The 22,740-nt window shown below is 40.0% G+C and overlaps 1 protein-coding gene across 1 annotated transcript in view; it reads left to right on the top strand.

Annotated features, from left to right (window-relative positions):
- The first annotated feature begins 4,246 nt into the window (after window positions 1-4,246).
- The window catches only part of LOC119798498 (collagen alpha-1(I) chain-like), a 71,686-nt gene continuing 53,192 nt past the window's right edge, over window positions 4,247-22,740 (top strand). Inside the window, exons 1-5 of the mRNA XM_038307999.1 lie at window positions 4,247-4,298; window positions 9,091-9,180; window positions 9,672-9,716; window positions 10,281-10,325; window positions 10,549-10,611. The gene's annotated coding sequence lies outside the window, so the exon portion shown is untranslated. The remainder of the gene's footprint in view (window positions 4,299-9,090; window positions 9,181-9,671; window positions 9,717-10,280; window positions 10,326-10,548; window positions 10,612-22,740) is intronic.

The raw sequence follows: 22,740 nt of genomic DNA on the forward strand, positions 1-22,740 counted from the left end.
AGTCTTCACAACCATTGCCCAAGTTTAACACGGATTAAATGGTTTAAAGAAAAATGCTGTCTTGATGCATCAGACGTTGGCTTTTAGACTAAATTGTAACAAGAACTGGAATTTGGCTTCAGTTCTCCATCATCTCAGAGGATGTCTTATTTCTTGCTGCAGGCTGCAGAAAACAAGTTATTATGATGCAGGATTGATCTCACTTTATCTGTAATAAGTTTGATGCTATAATAACTATTATTATACATCCGAAAGCATAAATTCCAGCTTCAGTATATAATGTTACTGTACTTTTATTTCCCTACAAACCAATTTATTCAGCCCCAGAGTGACTGCTCTGCAGGCTTCATATTCAGTCTTCGGATCAATTGGCCAGGTTAAACTATACTAGAGTACTAGCCTGTCTTAATCCACGGACCGTCAGATTGAGGAATAAAGAATTTTTACTTCTGCTAAGATGAAAATGTTAAAAGCATTTTAATGCTACCGAGAGTATCTATTTAAGACCTGTTGCTTCTCTCATTATTGAAGACTAGCAATTAAAAACAATTGTTTTTTACTCACATCCCTCACTTCCCAAGAAACAAATTTCTTCAGCCGCTGGAGGGCTTCTTGGAATCTTCTTTTCTATCCGTCTCAGGTCGTCCTCTTCAGTCTTCACAACCATTGCCCAAGTTTAACACGGATTAAACCCAGTTTAAAGAAAAATGCTGTCTTGATTCATCAGACATTGGGTTTTAGACTAAATTGCAACAAGAAGTGGAACTTTGGCTTCAGTTCTCTCTCATCTCAGAGGATGTCTTATTTCTTGCTGCAGGTTGCTGCTCTGTTTCTTCTTCCGAGGAGGGAGAATTCTTGATGGAGAACTCTTGAAGAAGCGCTCTGTGATAATTATCCTACTCCTCAACCAGCTGCTTCTCTCTCTTTCTTCTTTAACCAGTCCAGCACTGGGAAGCTTCATCAGGACGCAACAACTTTATTTCAGTCAAAAAGAACTGCTAGCTTTCTGTCATGCTTTAACATACTTGCGTGTACTGCTTCAGAATCCGTGTGATCGCTACATGACATTATGCAATGCTACAATGGAGGCAACCCCCTCTTCAGATTGTGATTTATTGCTTTCTCCTATTGTCTTAAACTCTACCTTTGTTAGTATCACATACACCCCAGCGCCGCAGAGTTTCCATAGTAACTGAACTACCTCTTTGTCTTTTATCAGGAAACACCTTTTCCAACTCAACAATCAAACTAAGTCACCCCCTCTTTCTCTGAGCAGAGCACCTCTCAGTTCCTCACTTTACTTAACTGGAAAAAAACGGCTTTATTTTACATCATAACAGCTAATTATAAAAAATACTTTTTACATTTTATTTCAAATACACTTTGATATCCTTATAAAATGTGAACACCGGCCATTTTAATTCCAGGCTTCCTAAAACAGAAAGCAAGTTATTATGATACAGGATTGATCTAATTTTATCTGTAATTAGTTTAACGCTATAATAACAGTTACTGTACATCCGGAAAGCATACATTCCAGCTTCAGTATATAATGTTATTGTATTTTTATCTGATCTCACAAAAGCTGAAATTCATCTTTAGGTAGAATAAGCAGAAAGTTGACTCAAGTAAGACTAGCAATATTCTTAGGAATATTATTTAAGTCAACATAAAAAGTTCAGTAATGTACATCTACTCCTTAAGGTACATTTATCCCTAAAAGTGTCTATATGTCTTTTTGAGTAACTGTAACTAGTTACCTCCACCTTGTGATGGTATGTAATGTGTACAACTGTACCAACAAAAATACCAACAAAACTTGTAAAAATATCTATTCTACCTTTGCATCAACCAAGCAGAATATTTATTAAGCATCAGATGAAAAGTTAGGAAAATAGGTTTACTTGTTGGCTCAGTGTAATGGAGGGGACGGGTTTAGTTCAGTGCGGGAGTTTGACTCTGTTTGGTTAGAAAACACTATTCTCTCATCCAACATGCAACTCTCGGAGAGATTGGAGTTATTCTGCTAACAACAGAGGCAGATGCTGGGGAAGATTCTCAGTTATCCAGGTCATAGTCATTCCAAAAAGGTTTAAACAATTTACTGGACTTTGTTTCCAAGTTGAAGACGTTTCGCTTCCTAGGAAGCATTTTCAATTCAAAATGGCAGAAATGGCATTGAGTTCGAGGCTCTGTAGAGTTGACCAAAAACTTTTCCTTTCTCCCTGAAACTTTGTTTCGAGAAGTTTTCAGGTTTGTTTATAAGGTCCAGCTTTTACAGCACCAGAAAACGAATGAAAGACAAAAAGTTAAATTCAATAAATTACAACAGAAAGCAGCATTTGAACAAGATACCAACATACCACATACGAAAGCCACAAACATCGATGTCCAGGACAAGTGGGTTAAAAACCTGTCTAGCAGGCCTCTGACGAAACCAGAGACGGATGTTCTGTCTAAAGGCCTGAATTTTGCCATTTCTCCACAACAAATACCCATTGTGGAGCAGATCACTGCCACTGAATCTGCCATCAGGAATAACAACCTGGCTAAAACAGAGGCAGAGCAACTCAGAATGAGGGTAACAGCTACCCTGGCCAGCGCCCACCATCTCCAACCAATCTCACACCACAGGATAGGAAAACCATGAAGTCCCTTAACCAGGACCAAAGCATCACCATATTACCACCAGTCAAAGGAAAAAGCTCTGTGGTCCCCCCACACTTCGGACTACCAGAACAAAATTCTCACTCTATTGAGTGACTCCAACACGACCTTAGCAACAGGACTAATTTCACTCCAGATCAGATCTGCACCCACCACTGAACTTTGTCTTTCAAAACCCTATTTTTACAAACAGAAGCATGGTTTTGCCATGGGATCTCTCTTGTCACCAATTGTAGTCAATCTTTACATGGAAGAAATTGAAAAGAGAGCTTTGGACACCTTCAGAGGAACACCACCAAGCCACTGGTTTAGATATGTGGATGACACATTCGTCAAAATCCAGCTAAAAGAAGTGGAACCTTTCACAAGACACATCAACTCAGTGGACAACAACATCAAGTTCATCAGAGAGGATGCCAATGACAACAAGCTACCTTTTCTGGACTGCTTGGTGAGCATGGAAGTAGATGTAAATATCAACATTGAAGTGTATCCAAAAGACACACAGCAGAGCATAACGGTGATAATATTAAACGCAAAAACATTGCCACACAACTGGAGTCTCTGAAAAACTCAAGAGGATTTTCTTCAAACACATTAAGCAGATACCTCAACAGCTTCATGAAGATAAAGACCTGCTCCCCTATTCCACCAGAACAAACACCACTACGTGGGACTCCTCTTAAAATAATTTGTAAGATTTCCTAAATTTTGAAAAAGAATAGAGCAAATATTATGCATATGTTAAAGTTTCAAACCACTTTCTAAATAAAAGCATTTTTCACTGCCAGTTTGAATGTAGGTTCCAGGACTTGTTGGGGCAAACATATCATGATGAGGAGATCCAAAGATAAGATGTCAAGCAGTCTGTCTCCATGGTTATCACCGGAAGAGAACAATTTCACCTGCATGATACAGAAGGTGTTTTGGTCTTGCCCCCAGGAATTTGCGTCTGGGGAGCCGCAATTGAGTTTGTTCTGACTTACAACTAAAAATGAAGAAGCAAGATGGTCAGTTTCATTTGGTTGAACTTTAGTGAAGAACGGTGAAGGAAAAAAGTAACATACAATGTGCGCCCGTCGGCTCGGCTCAACAATACAAACTTTTTTCTCTCTTCCTGCTTCTAGAGCATCTTGGGTAATAGAGTCCACCTCAATGCAACTACAAACAAATGCAGTCCCAAATTTAACGACAGTTAACACACGAACTGTGTTATCAACATTAATGTTAACTTATATTTTTAACTCAGTAACTTATCATTCAATAGTTATGAAATAATAAGTCCTCAACAAATAAATTCATAACAGAGTTAAAGCTTGGCTAGGGTTTTTCTTGTCTTGATTCTACTCCTCTCTGGGTTTAATAATAAAGTTTTTGATGGAAATTATGCCAGTTCTACTCAGCTCACATAGAGGTCTATGTTCCGTAGTTCTGATGACTTTTTGTAGTTTTGTTATAGCTGTAAATAAACAAATATAAAATCCCGGACTTCTAAAAGTTCTATTTCAACTGTATAACTGCTTCTGTCTGTTCCAAACATAAACTTAGGTGTCTATTTTTTTGTTTCTCTCCAGGCCTGTCACTGCACCGGGAAGTCTCTCTGCCACTGTGATGGGATCAAGGGTCAGAAGGTGAGTATGCTAATCATGAACCTTCTGATTAACATTTTTCTATCACAGAAAACCCTTGTTATGCCCTGAGGTGCCGGTATTTCTACCACCAACATGACCATATCAGCTTCAAAGCATATTCTTTTTCCTCAAATGAAAAGTGGTAGCTATGTCTTCCAGCAGGCTAAGCCCACAGTAACATAACTCAGGAGATAGTTCAGGATAACCTGAGCCACTCTAACTATAAGGCTTATCAGAACAATACAATTTTGAGCTTAGCCTTAAAAGTATACCATGGGATTGCATCATGCAAAAACTGGAAGTTGGTTCCCAAGGAGAGCAGCCTGAGAACTAAAAGATCTGCCTCCCATCCATTCTACTCTTAGAAATTCTAGGAACTACTATTAAACCTGCAGATTGAGAGTGAAGTGCTCTGTTAGGAACATAAGGAACCTTCAGATCTCTGATCTGAAGTACTTCCTTGCAGTACTTTGTCAATTATTCGTTAGAAGGTGGCTGGAGCACCGTACAGGCTGAACGGCATAATAGTAAACTGGAAAAGACCAGAAGGAGTACGAAATGCTGTGTACCATCTGCTTGAAGGCTCCAATGGAACCTGCCAGTACCCTTTACACAGGTCAAGTGTGGTAATGAACTTTGCTTTTCCATCCTTTCCAGCAGCTCATCCACCCTGGGCATGGGATGGGCATCAAACTCTGAAACTGCATTAAGCTTTCTGAAATCAGTACAAATCTGTAGTGAGCCATCTTTCTTGCACACAATGACCATTGGGCTGCACCACTCATGTTAGCATGGTCTTGACTTCATCTTGCAGCTGCCCCACCAACTGCTGTGGAACTCTATATGGAAGTGAATTAACTGGCTGCTTATCTTTCAGTCTAATTGCATGCTCAATCAAACTGATCTGGCCTGGATTAGGAGAAAAAAGAGGAGACTGTTACTCGAAGATCTGCTGAAGTTGTGAGGCTATATGTGAGGTACAGTTCCCAAGATCGGGGGTTGATTGTTCAGTCATGACTTCAATGACAGGAACCTCTTCTTCCTCCTCCATTGGCCTCAACAGGCATGATGTTTCTGGAGCTGGATGTGATGGTTCTTTCCACTCCTTTAGCAAGTTCACATTGTAAGCCTGTGTAGCTTTCTTTTTCTCAGGGTGGTAGACTTCATAGTTGTTAGGTCCCATCTGTTGGCTGATGGTATAGGGCCCTTGCCACTTTGTCAAAAGCTTGCTGGATGAAGGAGAAGCAACACCTTCTGTCCAGGACTTAAAGACCCTCTGTCGTGCCTGCTGGTCATACCACCTATTTTGCTTCTGCTGAGCCCGAAGCAGGCTCTTTTCAGTCTCTTCCTGGTACTCAGCAAGCCAACTTCTCATCTGCAGCACATACTGGACCACACCTTGCTTTCCAACTTTTCTTCAGCAGGTCTAATGTTCCTTGAATATCCCACCCATACAGGAGTTCAAATGGAGAGAATCCAGTTGATGCTTGTGGCACCTCACGTTAGGTTAAGAGAAGGAATGGTAACCAGTGGTCTCAATCTCTGCCAGCGTCAATCACAAACTTCTGCAGCATCCTCTGTAGCGTCTGGTTGAACCTTTCGACCAGTCCATCAGTTTGCGGATGGTAGGGCGTCGTCCTGATGGCAGAGATACCAAACTGTTTATGAAAGAGGTCTTTCAAATCTGATCTGGGATTCCAACTCCTGAAAACAGCTGGACCTCTCCACTTAGGATCAGTTTTTTCCTCCACTAGGTCAAACAAAGGTTGTAAAGACACATCCTGTTTCTGTATAGTAGCAATATTTTCAGGTATTTTCCACATGTCTTCTACTGCTAAATCTGTTGACACATTTCCACTCAGCATGAACTGCTTTCTGGATTTTCTAGTCTTCTTTGAAAACCTCAAACAAACTCTCATCAAAATCAGGTAAGGATTCAACTTGTTCTTTGACTTGAAAATAGGTAATCACAGGATAGAAAACATTGCTAACCCCCCATCCCCCCCCCCTACCTCCAGTTTGTATCTCTTCCAAAAGATGAAACATCAAAGGTAAATCAGTACCCAAAATGATATCAAAAGGTAGGTTTTCCACTACACCAACAGTTAGCAAATAAGGTAGATTATCAATAATGACAGGCACTTCTGCTTTTGGATAAACATGACAATTCCCATGCCCACACAAAATAAAATTTTTGTTTTCATAGTTCAAACATCCAACAGGTACAAGACTCCCTTTAACAAGTGATGTGGGCCTACCACTGTCTATTAGGCCCCGTCCACACGAAGTCAAAACGAACACGAAACGCTAATATTTTCCAAAACGTTTGCCGTAAAGACGGAGACGTAAAATAAATGTGATCGTCCACACGAATGCATGAAAACGCTGCAAAATGTATGCCAGGCCTGTAAGTGGCGCTGTGGTGCCAAAGCAAAAATAAGCGACGAAATGTTGGGCATGCGCACTAATATTTATACACGGTTGCCCTGCGGGTTCATTTTCGTGGTTAAGTCAAATTCAGGTGCTGAACTATTTTGTCGATATTGCTCTGTTCTTCCTGGAGATATTCCAGAAGAAGAAGATTCTGTTGTAAGCCCGACAGCAGGGTGAGTAGCATTAGCAGCAACGGCGCCATTGTTGTTGTGATATTGGTCGCGCATGCGTGTTTAGAGGCGACGCTATGACGCATGCGTGTAAAAAAAAATATGCGGTTAGAGCGTAAAGATGGAAACGCGAAAACGGCGTTTCGAAATCTTCCCACTCTGAAGGCTGAATAAAAAAAAGATCGTTTACAGACCCCCGAAACGCCGGCTTCGTGTGGATGAGAGGCTGGTTTGGTGAAAAATGTGTGCGTTTAGGCCAGGGTTCGTCTTCGTGTGGACGGGGCCTAAGGCCATTTACCTTCACAGTTTTATGAGTTCTAGTTTCAAAGTTTTGGACTACAGCCTAATTTTTCACTCTGGGAGCATAACAGGAGCCAGTAATCTTAGACTTCTTTATCGGGCACACCCAAGCCTTGTGGCCCAGCTGTTGACAGTAATAGAAAATCAATGTCTTGCCATGAGATGGTGGATTCAGAGAACTTGGGGTACGTCTTACTTCCTGGCCTGGGTCTCTAGCATACCGTTGATGTCCGTGCATTCATGTACTGTGGAGCCAACTTTACAGTAGTAAGACCATCTGTAGGTTCATGTTCTTTCGACCAGGTCCTTACATCAGAGGGCAGAACACTTAGCAGTTGTTCCTGGATGATGAACTTCCCGACGTCCTCCTTGGAATGCTGGTCCAGACGGATTCACAGTCAGTAGAGCCCTCTAAGGCATTGATAGGTTTCAGTAGGAGTTTCACCAGCAGGTAAAGTTGTTGCTCTGAACTTCTGTCTGTACGTCTCAGATGAGATGTCAAACTTTGCTAACAAAGCAGCCTTTAAAGTCCCTGTAGCAGCGACTACGTTCCTCATCCATAACACGTTCCTCCACCGTCACACACACTCCTTTATGAAGTTGTTGACTGGATAGCCGTCCAGTCCCCTGTGGTCCTCATGATTGTGTATGAAGTAACATATATCTCTGATTTAATCCCCGTTTTTATCTCTTTGTCTAATAAAAAAACAGTTTTTGGTCTTTATTTGGTGCTTAGCTTTAATATTGACATCACATTTGAAATATGTTTCTCTGTGTTTGATAAATGTAAATAAATGTAAACTTTTCTTGGTTTGATTAGTGAAATAATTATTGATTTTAGGGTGGAATCATGTAAGCCAGGATAAGATAGCCAACAACATCACTTTCCAAGCAGCCATTTGTGGTTTGAATGTTGGACATGTTGCTGTGATGATGTCTCTGCGATATGCCGCACAGACAGATGCACAGATTGCAGGAGCGCAGAAGAATTTTTTCAAATATGTTTGGAGACAGAGGATGCAACCTGCTTGATATAACTCCAGCCAAATGTGAAGCGAGACAGAGAATCTTTATATAAAGATGTTAGATTGCTTTCCTACAAAGATAAGAGATCTCCTTACATAACTGTTAAGGTTTATTCCACGCTGATTTCACGTTCTAATCTGTCTGGATGAGTTCAGCCCAGATTTAAAAAGCACAGTTCAAAGTGATTTTAATCTTATATTGTTGTGTCTCTGTGAGCGTGTCTCCACTCTGTCTTCTTCACTGGATTCTCACATCATGCCTCCTGCATCCTGCCCCCACAGATAAAAAAAAACAAAAAAACCCTCCAATCCACTAAGGTGGAACAAGTTATCGTTTCAGGCTTAGAAAATATGATTGACTGTTTTTGTTTTTCAGTCAATTCAGGTTTTAATGGATTTATGAATTCCAACTGGCTTCTATCCGTCTATTTAGGTAAAGCACATTCATCAGCTGTCTGATTTTTGTACCCTTAAAGCATCATGTTATCATATTCCATCTCTTTTTTAGAGTCTTTTGTGAAATTTCTAAATAATAAGTGAGTTCATTTGCAAGGAAGTGTGCAGTCGTTTGTTGATGCTGCGGTCTGATTGGTGTAAGGTTGGGCACCTGGGACCACCCAGGGGTAAACTCAACCCAATTTCAATGGAAAGACAGAAAAATGAGCCCCTCTTGGCTGAACATGAAACGTCCATTTGTAATATCAGAAGCAGAACGCACCAGCAGTAAAGCTATGAGAAATTTCTCACTTTAACTTGGGAGAGAAATATCACCTGAACTGAGCTCTGCTACCCTTCAGTGGAAACAGCTGAAGTTTACATCTTTTTTTTTTATGTTCATTTTTTGTTGTATGTTGTCATGCTTAGGGAGAACCTGGATACATTGGAGACCCTGGACTTCCAGGGGTAACCGGATTTCCTGGAAACGAAGGCAGTCAGGGCTCGCCTGGAGAAAAGGTTACATTTTATAATTATTATTATTATGCTTGTATTTGACAACACATCTAATTTCAAGTGGAAACTGTGGATGTTTTCTAGTTCCTAGAGCCTCCACACCATGAGGAAAAGTAGTTTGATAGTTATCAGCTCATAATTGTTCTTTACACCCTGCATGAATTTAAATTTTTTTTTTGTTTTTTTGGATGTAGACTAATATATGACCTACATACCTGTATTACAGCTAAAGTACTACTTTTAATAAATTGAATTTTAGATTTTGAGCCTTTAGCTTTAGTCATGTCTTTGGGTTATGGTCTGTCTGTCTGTCTGTCTGTCTGTCTGTCTGTCTGTCTGTCTGGATGGATGGATGGATGGATGGATGGATGGATGGATGGATGGATGGATGGATGGATGGATGGATGGATGGATGGATGGATGGATGGATGGGTGGATGGATGGATGGATTTATTTTACCATCAGAAAGTTCTAATCTACTTTCTCTACCTTAGGGTAATCGAGGAAGAGCAGGGAATCCAGGAATAAAAGGCTCTCTGGTAAGACTGATGATGATGAGGCTGATGATCTGGATCAATGGGCTTTAAACCATCTTCTATTAAAGAATTAAAGTCCAATTATACATTTTTTTTTATTTTCTCTAAATGTTAACTTTGGGTCCTCAAGACCAACACCCTCCATGCTTTAGGTGTTTCTCTGCCTCCACACCTTAATTTAATGTACAGATGAGTAAGAGGACTTTTGAGCTGTTTCTAGCTGCTGGGATTGTGTCATTATATGATTCAGATGTTTTGGAGCAGAGACACATCTCAAACATGCAGGACAGTTAGTCCTGAAGAGATTTGAACTAAATGAAAGGCGGGTTACAGCAATGATGATTCTGATGACCATGATCGTGATGGTGAGTGCAGGTATGATAAGCATGGTCATGGTTATGCTGAACAAGATGGTGATGATGAAGAAGCTGTGTTGCATCTGCATGGAGCATTAGTCAAATTTAATTTATTCCCAACCGTCTTGAGGGATGTCATCTCAGCTTAACTCTGAAACTCTGGTTCTTAACACAGACAGAAGTTTTTATGTTTCTAAATCTTTGTTTCCAGGGTATTAGAGGAAGACCAGGTTTACCAGGCATTCCAGGACTTCCAGTAAGTGCTAAAAAATTTCCTTTGAACACAAAGGCAGAAATCATAGCATTAAAAGGGTAAATAGTAATAAAAAATTATCTGTCTCAAATATTTCAGGTTAGAAAATTGTCCAGCAGAAAACTAGAATTCATAAAATAGGCAGCATGTTTGATAACTGCCTGCTATAGTTGATATGAGCTCCCGCTGATTATGATAAGGTAATTTTTGAGTTTTGTTTTTTAAGGGTCTCCCTGGGCATGATGGACAAACCGGCCGACCTGGAAACCCAGGATGCAATGGGACAAAAGTAAGGACAATTCTTTGCAGGGATTAAAGTATTCCAGCCCCAGGCAGGATTTCCGGCTTATACGGATTGCCTGTGGGTAAAAAAAATCACTCAAAAATAAATTGAAGGTAAATAAATAAATAAAAGACAATCAAAATCCCTCCTGCATGTGTCAGCCAATGGTTGCAAAGGAGCGCTCTGAACATTTTTCAACTGTACATTCCAGTTAAATAAACTGAGATCGATGGATTTTACTCAGTCGGCACTTTATTTACTTTGCAAAGTAAAGGAGAAGAAGACATTCAAATTCACAGCATGATGGTCTGCCCTGTTTTGACTTAGACAAAGTTGTTCCCTTGCCTTAAAGGCAGAGTCAAAACAATTACAGAAACTATAACATGTTTTGAATACCATGAGAAAGTATCTGGTTTTGTCATGGGAAAAAGTATGTCTTGTCTATAACCACCCCTCACAGACATTTTGTGGCCTTGCAGGTGAAACAAACCGAGTAAAAAAATGTTTATATAGTAAATAGGATACATCAATTTATAAAAGAAGAAATTAATAGAAGTCAGTTTCGCCCTTTCGATTATAAAAGGGTATTATCCTTGTGTAATCGATAATTCAGAAAGGAAAATTTTGTGAATATATGTAGAGAAAACAAAAAACAAAAGCTGTGAATATATGTAATAAAATCTAAAAACTAAAGTTGTCACTGGTATTGAAGCCAGAGCACAGTGTTAATAAATGATTATGAAACAACAATGATTATAAACAGAACGTTTGTACTTGGAATGTGGAGGTATACACAACCCTATCAAACGGAGAAAGATTCTGAGCTTTCTTAAGAAGGAAAAGGTGCATGTGGCTTTGTTGCAGGAGACCCACCTGACTTCTCACGAGCACCTTAAGTTAAAACGGGATTGGGTTGGTCAGGTGTTTAGTTCTTCTTTTACGAGTAAGAGTCGGGGGGTGGCTATTCTAATACATAAGCACCTGCCACTGATTCAATTCAATTCAGTTTATTTATATAGCGCCAAATTCACAACACATGTCATCTCAAGGCACTTTACAGTTCAACCAGATCATACAGTCAAATTGATACAAAGTTTTCTATCTAAGGAAAACCAGTTGATTGCATTGACTCATTGACTCAAATACAATCCCCCACACTAAGCATGCTTGTAGCGACAGTGGAGAGGAAAAACTCCCTTTTAACAGGAAGAAACCTCCAGCAGAACCAGGCTCAGTGTGAGCGGCCATCTGCCGAGGCCGACTGGGGTTCAAGGAGACAGAAGCAGAGATACAAAAAGCAGCTGTAAAAGGCGGCCCCGTCCAGGAAACACACAGCCAGGCAGACGAGCTCCAAGGCAGCTCCCATGCCAGAGGACGAAGAGAGCACATCCACTCAGTCACGGTCAGAGAAACAGGACCACACCGGAAAACAGGCCGATCTCCAACATCTATTAACAAGGGTGTTGATAGAAGCAGCACAGCTGATGTTTTTTTCCAGGATGACGTCACAGCCAAACAGGAACAGACGAGGCAAAGCTACTCTGAGGAAAAGCAGAGAGAGCAGAAGGTTAGAGATTGAACTAACAGATTCTAACAGATTCTGCAGAATAGGAGAACTGATTTTACTGTATATAAACAGGTGCGTGGTCTGATATAAGAATATCTCACTGATGAATGCTCAAACAATTAGTGATAAGTCTGGTAGATACATATCTTTAAAGGGCACCTTACATGGCCAGTCAGTGTCATTTCTGAATATTTACTTTCCACCAGTACAGTCTAATGACTTCATTACTCAGGCTTTTTCCTCCTTTTCGGATTGGGTTTGTGACAACTCAGTGATAGCGGGAGATTTTAACTGTTATCTCTCCTCAATTATGGACAAATCTCCATCTAGACAGTCTCAAATTCCTAAAAGGGCCAAAGCACTTTTGGACACCTGTAACGAACTTGATCTTGTTGACACCTGGCGGGTACTTCACCCTAATGATAAAGAGTTTACATTCTTCTCAGGGGTTCATAAAACAAGTAGCAGAATTGATCTGATTTTCACTCCCAAACGGTCACTGGGTAATATTAGTAGTTGTAGAATTGGAGATATTCTTATATCAGACCACGCACCTGTTTATATACAGTAAAATCATTTGAATGCTGCCCCTTTGTATCGGACTTGGAGATTTAATAATTTTTTAATCCACAACCCTAAATTTGAGAAATTTTTAAATGAGCAGCTGGAGCACTTTCTAAAGATAAATGCAACCCCCGACGTTTCTCCCGGTCTACTGTGGGACACTTTGAGAGCTTATACTCGCGGACTAATTATATCATATTCTGCAGGTCTAAAGAAGAAAAATCAGATGGAGCAAAGAAAATTAGAACTGGCGCTTCATGATCTCCGGATTAGATACAATGCCTCACCCTCTGAACAACTAGGGAATGAAATCCAGGTGGTCAAAACCTCTTTGGAGGGGCTGCTAACGAAAAGGGCTGAGAAATCTATGTTTTTTATGAGGCAAAGGCTGCATGAATTTGCCAACAAACCAAATCGCTACCTAGCTAATCTCCTTCGGAATAAGACATCTTCTCGCAATATCCCGTGTGTTAAAGATTCTTCTGGATTCCTTAAATATGACATTACAGAAATTAATAACATGTTTAAATCTTTTTATAAGCAGTTATATGCCTCTCAGTTTAAATCCTTACACATACAGGATATGCAAAACTTTTTTTCAAGACTAAACCTACCTAAAATTACGGAAACCCAGAGGGATGACCTATGCAGGCCTATAACACAGAGTGAAATTTTGAAAATAATTCAGTTACTTCCAAATAACAAAGCTCCCGGTCCCGATGGGTTCAGCGGGGAATTTTATAAAATTTTTTGTAAAATTCTAATCTCGCCACTATCTGAAATGTTTCATTCCTCATATGTTGTTGGTGCTCTTCCTCCATCCTTAATGGAGGCTAATATCTCATTAGTTTTGAAAAAAGGGAAACCCACGGAAGACTGTGCCTCTTACAGGCCTATATCGGTTTTAAACCTTGACCTGAAAATACTATCTAAGATCCTGGCAATACGTTTAGAGAGTATGCTGCCCTCTATTGTTAAGAATGACCAAACCGGGTTCATACAAGGACGATATTCTACACACAATGTTAGGCGTCTGCTTAACATAATCCAGCATTCATCCCAGTTTGGTCCGGAGGCTTTACTTATTTCTCTTGATGCTGAGAAAGCCTTCGACCGCTTAGAATGGCCATATCTCTTTTTTACACTTCAACAATTTGGTTTAGGTGATGGCTTTGTGAAATGGATACAGATTTTATACATGTCTCCTCTTTCGGCTGTTATTACTAATGGTCTCAGATCAGAGAATTTCAGCATTGGTCGTGGTAGTCGGCAGGGATGCCCTTTGAGCCCTCTGTTATTTGCTCTGGCTATGGAGCCCCTTGCAGCAGCAATTAGACAAGATGCAAGCATTGAAGGACTCTTTTTAAATAATTATCAGCATAAAATTTCACTCTACGCTGATGATGTATTGATTTTTCTAAACTCCCCATCACACTCGATTCCTAAAATTATTGAACTGATTTTACATTATGGCTCTTTCTCCGGCTATAAGATAATTTTTTTTTAAAGCGAGGCTATGCCTACAGTATTTCTGTTATACATGGGGTTGACTCAAATATTTCTCAGCCTTTTCGATGGTCCCCGTCAGGTTTCACTTATTTAGGAATAAAAATCTCACCGCACCTAAAAGATCTATTCAATCTGAACTATAGTCCTTTAGTGCAATCAATCAATCGTGATTTAGAAAGATGGTGCAGCCTCCCTCTGTCTCTTTTGGGTCGTATACACTCAAAATGAACATTCTACCTCGCCTTCTCTACCTATTTCAGATGTTGCCTCTTGTTTTGTCTAAAAGGGTCTTGTCACAATTGAATGGTTCAATTATCTCATTTATTTGGAATAAGAAAATTCCCAGATTAAGGTATAGTTATCCTTTCTTACCTGTACGGAAGGGTGGTCTTGCCGCTCCTTCCCTTTCGTTATACCTTTGGGCAGCACAGTTTAAATTCCTTATGGAATGGTTTATCAGTGACCCTGACTCCATTTATCTGAGCGCTGAGGCCACCCCATTAAAAGGCATTCCTTTGGGGAACTTACTATATACATCCACTGACAAAGCCTCAGTATTCATCCAAAACAATATGGTTTTAAAGAATATGATTGCTATCTGGCGTAGGGTCAGGCGGTTGGAAGGATACAGTAACTGCTTCTCACTCCTATTCAAGAAAACCCTGACTTTTCTCCTGGTCTTGAAGGTGGTTTCGCAGACTGGTCTATAAAAGGGATTAAAAAGGTTGGTGACCTGGTTCATGAGGGCTCACTTCTTAAATTTAATCAGATGAGAGTTAAGTATGGTCTTACTAATAAGGATTTCTTGAAGTACCTCCAAGTAAAGAGCTTCATCAGTTCTAAACTGAGAAAGTATAGTGGGGGATTGGCTGTCTCTCCTATTGAATCGCTGATGTTAAAGACCACGCAGCTTAAGGGTATAACTAAAAAGATTTATGATATCTTAGGTGTTCTTAAAACTGATAACTCTAACAAAGTTAAGGACCTGTGGGAAGTGGATTTAGGTCCTATAGAGGATGTGGCCTGGGATGAGTTGTGTAGCCGACCCTCCAAGGCGTTAGCATCGAATTCTTCTTGGGAGAGACAATTTAAAATCCTACATAGAAAATATATCACACCTGAGAAGAGACATAGAATGTTTCCAGCATTATCAAACCTTTGTAACAAATGTCAGTCTGCTGTTGGTTCTTTGTTTCATTGCCTGTGGAGTTGTCCTCATATTCTGCAATTCTGGGAATATGTTATAGACAAGTTACGTTTAATATTTAGGTACCAACTGCAATTGGGTCCAAGAACGTGTCTACTGGGTCTGAATGATGAGCTGCCAGATAACTTTCGTAACAGGGATCTTCTACATATATTGTTACACTGCACTCGAAAGTGTATTATGGTGTTGTGGATTTCTGATAGAGTTCCATCCATAAGCCAGTGAATAAGTATCATTCCAATGGAAGCCTTCTCTACGGCGTTGAAAAACAAACCATTTCTTTTTCACCGGACATGGGACCCTTTTTTGGACTCTTTGGATGCATCTGTAGCTCAGAAAATGAGACTGGGTTTAATTGACTTAGCCTGGCAACAAGAGGACAATTCGTAGTGTTATGTTTGTTTGTTTTTTCTGCTTTTGGGCATCTGTTATTTATTTATTTATTTATATATTTATTTATTTTTATTTTTATTTTTTTTAATTATTATTATTATTTTTTATTTTATTTTATTATCCTTATATATGTGTACATCCCTCTCATATGTATGTAGAGTGTTTAATATTTGATGTTTCCCTGCTTTGCAAAAAAGTTCAATAAAAACAAATAAAAAAAAAAAACAATGATTATAAACAATGAAACTTAAAGACTTTAACGTAGTAATTTCTTGTCTAACAAGAAATTATTTTTGTTGTTTAACTCATTTTAGATTTCCCAGTGTCATCAATCTTAGTCTGCCCTCCACAAAACACCATTAAGGGAAAATCTAACATTAACTTTTAAAACATTAAAACATCAAAGTGTAAAAAAAAAAGAAAAAAATAGATTGAAAATCATGGCAATAAATTAATGATTATATAAGATTAAATGCTTGCTCATTAAAACCTTAAACAATAGAAATGTCAGTGGGAACATTATGGTCAGAGTCATTGAAGGAAATACTAACATCTGACATTAACGGTATCTGATATGGGGGCGGGGCCTGCTCCTCAGACAGAGTTGCTGTCTGAAGGTAAGTATCGCTGCAAATATAATAATTGAAGTAATAGCAGCAACAATGAAAGATTTCCATTTAGCAAAATCGGAGCTAAACCAGTCTGGCATGTCCTGAACTCCAGAATCCTCAGCTATCTGATTTGCTAAAGTAAATAATCCATTTAAAGCCTGTGTAATCAGACCATCAGGTGCCGTATTTTGAGGAATAAAAGTACAACAAGGAGAACCAAACATTGCCCAATCTCCTCCTTTCTCAACTAACAGCATATCTAAAGCCCTTCTATTCTGGCAAGAAACAAGTGAAGATGCTAATACCTGCGTGGCTATTCCCTCTATGGCATCTCTGGTTAAGTTTGGCAGGCGTTGGAGATTAAAATTCACATAATTAGTGCATAAAAAATTTTATTAGGAGTAATCCAAAGGAAAATTGCTTCATACTTTATACTTTATACCAAGGAATCCCTATAGCATCAAACTAAGTTTGACTTAGTTTGACCCTGGAGACCTTTAACAGAATTACATAAATGTCCAAAAGGACTACAGGCATGGCAAGGGTGACTGCAGTACAAGTACCTGACCAGCCTAGAGGCAAGAAATTATACAGTGTTATTGTATCACAATACCAGAAAAGATCAGCTCAGCATGAAGAAGCAAACTAGCATTAGCCCAAGATGTTACATTTATAGTGGAGGAACATCAATATGAAGGCATCTCCTCTAAGAAGCTATAATTTCTTCTGGTCAAACAGTTGTGACTACCTGCACGAGGAGTAAATATAGGAGGAATGGGAAAAAAAGACCACATAAGGTGGAACACTCAGGTGATGGATTCATGTGTAAAACTAACATACAGTTAAACCCAGGACAGTCTGTGTCCTAACAGAGGAAGACGAAGTGAAAGTGGTCTAGCTGTGGAACATGCAATGTAGTCTGTCATGTTATTGCTTTTAGTAGTAAATGTAATCCATTCAAGGGAGGTGTTTTTCTTTGTAAAACCTGTTTCCACCTCCATCATTAACATCTGAGTAAGAGAGGTTCAAAGAGGTTACCAGTGGGTCAGGTGTGTCTTTACTTGGAAGGAAGCTACCCACAGTAGCATCAGCAACAGGGTCTAAGGTTGGAGCAGGGTCTACAAACTGAATTTTAAGCACTCCCCTTGGGTCCTTACCAAAGACATTAGCACCTAAAATCAAGTGATAATGATCTAAGTCTCTGTGGTCAGCAGCTGACCATGGATTAACCCACGTTTTTAACCGTCAGCACTAAAGGATTTCGTCCTCGTTTGTAAGTTTTTTTGGTTCGCTTAGCTCTCACTAAACTTATCTTATCTCTTAAGCCTGAAGGAATAAACTGGTTGCTAGGATTTACATAACCTCTAGGATTAGAATTCCAGTAAACAAATGACCAATCTGGACACCGTGATTCGGATGCAGGTTTTCCATGTGGGAAAATACAGATATATACCTCAGCCTTTCTGTATCTCGCATAAAACCCCTTACATGGAATCACATCACACAGATCGAATTCTGCTGCCACTGTGGTGTTTCTGGGTACCTGTATGATTACCTGATCCACTCCTGCTATGGGACGTCGTTTCACAAAACCTGGGGCGAAGGACTGGAGTAATCCTGGTGACCTTGCTGTAAAAGTGTCCTTCACCGTCTATGAAACTTTAGAAAGGACAAGGGAGAGATTTTGACAATAAGCTAACATACTATCATCACACAAGGAAGTGGAGGGTAAAGGCCTTAGCATACTGTAGGTCCAATACCCATGTTTGAAGGCCTACCAAACAGCGTCTCAAACGGACTTAGGTTTGTTAGGTTCCAAAATAAAGGTTCGTAAAAGAGAAACTGAGTCCACACAGGAAAGAGATTCAAACAGCTCCTGCAGGAGTGGAAAGAGCCGAACCCAACTTTCAACTCTTTCCCAGACCGCCCTCCTGCAGTCGTCTTTTACTAACAGAACATAACAAATGGTTACAAAACAGTATTGTTCTGACAGAACAATTGATCAGGTCATAAGACAGGATGCTCCACCAGCTGTGATCACAAGGCAGATACCGAATAGTTGCTGGAACACTAATGCAGAAAAAGGTTTATCTGGTAAACATATATGCTCCAAACATTGATGATGTGGAATTTGCAAATAGATTATTGAGCAGTCTTCCATTTTTGGATTCTCATTTTAGAGGGTGACTTAAAGGAATAGTACACCCAAAACATGATTAGCCTTCATTTTCTACTCACCCCCATGCTGAACAACACTCTGGAGTACTTTTTTGATATCTCAAATTTATCTGGAGATCTGGGAGGCTTCTTGCTGTCTGCTGACATTAAAATAATGGAGGTCTATGGTGCCCGAGGCAGAAATGTCCATAAAAGTCCACAAAAAACGTGTAAATATTCCTCCATACTGCTCGTCCAATGTATTCCAAGTGTCCTGAGTGGGTAACATCCAGAATTTACTCGAAACGAAGTCATTTAGAATGTTTTTAGAGCATAAACAGTAGTGTATAGGATTTCCTGAAAGCGCGCGCCTGCGAGTTCACGACGCTACGGAAACCGCGGCAGACCAAACCAGATAAAAGTGCGCATTCAGCTCGGCAAAGAACTCATGCTCTTCCTCAACACTGAAGTCCTCAGACATTTTTCTTTCTTTGCACAGGTAAACAGCTCATTTCTTCTTCTACGCTTGCATTATCGGCAGAGCAGACGCTGAATGCGCACTTTCGTCTGGTTTGGTCTGCCGCGGTTTCCGTAGACTCGTAAATGCGCTTTTAGGAAATCCTATACACTACTGTTTATGCTCTAAAAACATTCTAAATGACTTTGTTTCGAGTAAATTCTGGATGCTACCCACTCAGGACACAATACATTGGACGAGCAGTATGGAGGAATATTGACACGTTTTTTGTGGACTTTTATGGACCTTTCTGCCTCGGGCGCCATAGACCTCCATTATTTGAATGTCAGCAGACAGCAAGAAGCCTCCCAGATCTCCAGATGCATTTGAGATATCAAAAAAGTACTCCAGAGTGTTGTTCAGCATGGGGGTGAGTAGAAAATGAAGGCTAATCATGTTTTGGGTGTACTATTCCTTTAAATTGTGTTATAAGACCAATCCAATCCCCCTAAATTAACTATATCTCTAATGGCTAAAGCATTTTCTGATTTCATGAGGCAGAGTGGTCTTGTGGACCCGTGGAGCCCCTAAACCCAACCAGTAACAAATGTTCCTTCTTTTCTAAGGTGCATCACTCTTATTCTAGAACTGATTTTTTTATTGTTGACCAGGCTCTCAATTTGTGCGTAGCTTTTTTCTGATTATTTAAGTATAATTATACCAGACCATGCTCCGTTATTAGATATTCAGTTAACTTCCCACAAATACAGCTGACCTTTTGCGGCGGTTTATCTCTCTTTTGCTTGCAGATGAAGTATTTTGTGACTTTATTTCTAATGCAATTGATGAGTTTCTGGTGTTTAATAAGAATGACTCCACTTCTCATTCATTGTTATGGGAAACACTGAAGTCCTACTCAGAGGACAAATAATTTACTATATATCTCTCTCTAACAAAAGACATAACTCAAGGCTTACTGAATTGGTGACAGCTATCGCTGAGATTGAACAAAAATATGCCATAAATCCCTCGCCAGAACTATTTAATGAGCGTATGGGTGTTCAATCAGAGATTGATCTAATTTCCACTAAACAGGCTGAACACTTACTGCTACACAGTAAAGGTTCATACTATGAATATGGTGACATGGCTGGCCGTTAATTGGCTCATCCGTTACAGTGTCAGTTCAACTTGTATTCAAAATACCCAACAGTTAATTGCAACCGACCTCACCGAAATTAATGACACTTTTAAATTATTTTATTCATCTTTATATTAATCAGAATTCCCTATGGATAATAATAAAATGGAATAATTTCTTCAAAGCATTCCCATTCCTATCATTGATGTGGACACTGCTGGGAGCATGGACTCCTTACTCAGCCTTGTAGATGTAAAAGATTCAATAAAAGCATTGCAGTCAAAAAAAGAACCCTTGCCAGGATGGGTTTCCAATCGAATTCATTCAAACCAGTCTTCAGATACGCCTGAAATGGTAATTTCCCTCGATGCTGGAAAAGTCTTTGACAGGGTTGAGTGGGAATACTTGTTTGTTGTTTTGAAGAGGTTCGGATCCGTGGATTTGTCTTCTTTATGCATCTCACAAGGCCAGTGTCCAAACCAATTATATATTTTCAGATTATTTCTCTCTCGAGCGGGGAACACGTCAAGGCTGTCTGTTGTCGCCATCGCTCTTCATTATTGAAATTGAGCCTCTGTCTATCGCATTGCGTGAATCCCCCTCATTTAGTGAGATCTTTGGTAATGGGACAGAATATGAATTGTACTTACACTCACCGGCCACTTTATTAGGTACACCTGTCCAACTGCTCGTTAACACTTAATTTCTAAGCAGCCAATCACATGGCGGCAACTCAGTGCATTTAGGAATGTAGACATGGTCAAGACAATCTCCTGCAGTTCAAACCGAGCATCAGTATGGGGAAGAAAGGTGATTTGAGTGACTTTGAACGTGGCATGATTGTTGGTGCCAGAAGAGCTGGTCTGAGTATTTCAGAAACTGCTGATCTACTGGGATTTTCACGCACAACCATCTCTAGGGTTTACAGAGAATGTTCCGAAAAAGAAAAAACATCCAGTGAGCGGCAGTTCTGTGGGCGGAAATGCCTTGTTGATGCCAGAGGTCAGAGGAGAATGGCCAGACTGGTTCGAGCTGATAGAAGGGCAACAGTGACTCAAATAACCACCCATTAATACCAAGGTGGGCAGAAGAGCATCTCTGAACGCACAGTACGTCGAACTTTGAGGCAGATGGGCTACAGCAGCAGAAGACCACACCGGGTGCCACTCCTTTCAGCTAAGAACAGGAAACTGAGGCTACAATTTGCACAAGCTCATCGAAATTGGACAATAGAAGATTGGAAAAACGTTGCCTGGTCTGATGAGTCTCGATTTCTGCTGCGACATTCGGATGGTAGGGTCAGAATTTGGCGTCTACAACATGAAAGCATGGATCCATCCTGCCTTGTATCAACGGTTCAGGCTGGTGGTGGTGGTGTCATGGTGTGGGGAATATTTTCTTGGCACTCTTTGGGCCCCTTGGTACCAATTGAGCATCGTTGCAACGCCACAGCCTACCTGAGTATTGTTGCTGACCATGTCCATCCCTTTATGACCACAATGTACCCAACTTCTGATGGCTACTTTCAGCAGGATAATGTGCCATGTCATAAAGCTGGAATCATCTCAGGCTGGTTTCTTGAACATGACAATGAGTTCACTGTACTCAAATGGCCTCCACAGTCACCAGATCTCAATCCAATAGTGTGTGATGCCATCATGTCAATATGGACCAAACTCCCTGAGGAATGCTTCCAGCACCTTGTTGAATCTATGCCACCAAGAATTGAGGCAGTTCTGAAGGCAAAAGGGGGTCCAACCCGTTACTAGCATGGGGTACCTAATAAAGTGGCCGGTGAGTGTATATGCAGACGATCTGCTGATATATTTATCCAACCCTGCTATCTCTGTCGTGCTGTCTTGCATATACTAAATAATTTCAGTTCCTTTTCAGGCTACAAATTGAATTTGGATAAGAGTGAATGCTTTCCCATAAACACTACTGCTTGTGGTCTTCAGCAGTCCAATTTCACCTTCAAATTCAGTCTCACAGGATTCAAATATCTTGGTTTAAATGTAACACATTCTTAATCTGGCCTTGCTCCTGCTAACTTTTTGCCTCTTACTACAAAAATTCCGTAAAAATTCAAAAATATCTACTGGACTTGGTTTCCAGGATTTGAAGACGTTTCGCCACCTCTCCAGGAAGCTTTCTCAATTCAAATGTCTGGATCCGCAGTGAGTTTGAGTCTTATATAGACAAAGCCTTGTATCGCTTGGAAACATGCAAATGGTAACCGATTGCTGACGGATATTTTTGAACTTTTACGGAATGACTATGAACTGGATGACTGAGAATCTTAATCAGCATACTTACTACAAAAACTGCATCTGATTTTCAGAGTTGGCCTGATCAACCTCTTTTGTTTTTGCACAAGATTAATATAATCAAGATGAATGTCTTACCAAAATATCTTTTTCTTTTTCAATATACTCCTTTTTTATGCCAAAAATCTTTTTTTGATTCCTTGAATAGATTGATTAGTGACTTTATTTGGAAGAGGAAACCCCCTTGAGTTCGTAAAACATT

Source organism: Cyprinodon tularosa, unplaced genomic scaffold (assembly GCF_016077235.1).
Source record: "Cyprinodon tularosa strain WSP-4 unplaced genomic scaffold, ASM1607723v1 ctg627, whole genome shotgun sequence".
In the NCBI taxonomy this organism is placed as follows: domain Eukaryota; kingdom Metazoa; phylum Chordata; class Actinopteri; order Cyprinodontiformes; family Cyprinodontidae; genus Cyprinodon; species Cyprinodon tularosa.